Source organism: Coenobita brevimanus, chromosome 111 (assembly GCF_032717465.1).
Source record: "Coenobita brevimanus isolate Jiangsu-jjx chromosome 111, ASM3271746v2, whole genome shotgun sequence".
Taxonomy (NCBI): Eukaryota; Metazoa; Arthropoda; class Malacostraca; order Decapoda; family Coenobitidae; genus Coenobita; species Coenobita brevimanus.
The window spans coordinates 26326737-26329236 of record NC_137064.1 but is presented as its reverse complement, the minus strand read 5'-3'; positions in this window follow the sequence as shown (position 1 = coordinate 26329236).

Genomic DNA, 2500 nt, shown 5'->3' with positions numbered 1-2500 from the left:
TGTGTGAGTGACTGAGGTAGTGTTTAGTTTTTAATGCTGGAGTGAGAATAGACTGTGTGAAAATGGAGGGGCTTCAGTACCTAAATGTAATGATTTTGTTTTCCTTCTATGTCGAGTTAGTATATTCTATGCTTTTCAGTTACAGGAAGCCAAATCGTTATAAAAAAAAAAAATCAAGTGGGCACTGAACACTTTATGATCGTTTCTGTTCATTGCGTATAGTTCTTTTACTCTAACATGGCCCAGAATTTCACCCTCTTGCAGTTTAGTATTCAAAGCTCATCGGTAGAAAAGGACATTACAACAGCTCCACATTCTTTTCATACACTTCTTCGTGACTAGCATCATTTTCTAGCGTCAATCTATTCTTTCAATTCAGCGTTCAAGATGGAAATATGGGAATTTTATGCCAAGTTAGAATAAAAAGGGTTTAGTTGCTCTCAGATCCAGCTGCTCACTTTTTCTTTAATGTTTGTTCTTTTTTTTTTTTTTTTTTTCCCCCAAGAACTGGTCGTGCTATGGACATTTTCAAAGTTACCAACAGACAATTTTATTCGGCAAAAATCCATCCCCGGTAGGTAAGGGAATAAAATATTTGTGATTAACTCATTCAAAGCTTGGGTTTTACTCAGCTGAATATCGCCTGTTACCCTAAACATTCATACCAAGTGGTCCATATGAACGAACGAGTCAATATTTCGAAAACAGAGAAACGTATAAAAAAAGAAATGGAAACTAGAGCCGCGCCGAGGAGAAATATGGTTGGTGCTATGAAGGTCTTGGTACAGAAGAGGAAAATGAGTACAGAGGCTTCAAGAAATCTGGATGAGAATATGTTCGTGTTCATATTAAGGGAAGAGTGGGAGAGACTGGTATGACATGAGGCAGACTAATCTAGAGTGAGAGTAGTGGAAACAGGGATATACGAGTATGTGGGGTACGTCGTTGACTGGATAGGATAACGCGTATTTAGAATAAACTCTGATCAAAACAGTGCGCACTTAGATCTTAAATGGCATGATGGCATAGGATGGATACGACCAATGTTACGGAAAGTGTGCATATAGGCAAGTTGGAAGGTATGAAGAGGCGTAGATTCAAGTCAAAATGTAGGCTGCATGAAGCAAACGAACACCGTTAAAAGCGACTCATGGATAATGATGATGAAGCAATAGAATTGGCAAGGGATGAAATTGGATACATGAATATGTAAAGCGGCGAACAAGACAAGGTCACCATCCCTTTTATTAACGTGTCAGTCAACAGCATGTCTCAATCTCACAAATGTTCCAAAAGCGACTTAATCAGGTGAAGCACGTTAATTGGAATTATTTCATCTATATCTATATTTATTTATTTATCTATCTATCTATCTATACCGGTATATTTATATAACATTTATTACATATATTTATATATATTGTTAACTGTATTATATATACTTATAATATATGGTAGAGATTGTATATATATATATATATATATATATATATATATATATATATATATAGAGAGAGAGAGAGAGAGAGAGAGAGAGAGAGAGAGAGAGAGAGAGAGGCGGTTTTGCATGTGTGTGTACTAATGTTAAATACAGCCTGTGTATAGGTATGTGTATTTAAGTGGCAGCTGAAACCTGTATCTGTGCATATAGATAGGTGTGTGACAGACATGTGCGACTACGACTGTTAATCAAATGGTGGCTGTTTTGCGCTGGAAGATTCTTTATGTGTATGGACGATGTGGTTGACGTACTTATAATTGTGGACAAGAATATCGCTTCATTCTCTGGTCAAACACTTGTAAAACTCTCACACAACGTTCTAGATGAATCTAGAAACTCTGTTGCTCTCAGAAGATCCCATTGCTGGATTTCCAAAGTCATTATTCACTGTCTTATTATTTATCGTAACGTGGTGCATTGATACTGATGTCCGCAATTGCACGTAAAGGTATAAGTAATTGGTGTGTGTGTGTGTGTGTGTGTGTGTGTGTGTGTGTGTGTGTGTGTGTGTGTGTGTGTGTGTGTGAAGGCACCTGACAGGTATATGTTAACAAGTAATTCTTTATGTACGGTATGCATTTTTAAGTGGCTTGAGTATCGTATGTGTGTTAATATGTTCGGCAGCTGTGTGTATGTGGCTGGTGATTTATGAAAGTGTCTGTGTACATGCGTGTATGTAATGACTGATGACGTGTGTAGGAATGTTTATGTCATTTATTTATCCATGTATGTATGTGTGTAAGTTGGTCGGCAGCTGTGTGAATGCCACTGGGGTTTTATGTACGTAAATGACTGAGTGTGTGTGTGTGTGTGTGTGTGTGTGTGTGTGTACAAGCCAAGCCAGTGTTGGTGTACAGGAGGTCAAACATCCTATCAAGCCTCGCCCAACCTCAAGGTCTCTCGTGGAATCAGCAGGTTCCAGAACACACATTTTCTTACCTGTGTGTGTGTGTGTGTGTGTGTGTGTGTGTGTGTGTGTGTGTGTGTGAAGAGACTAGC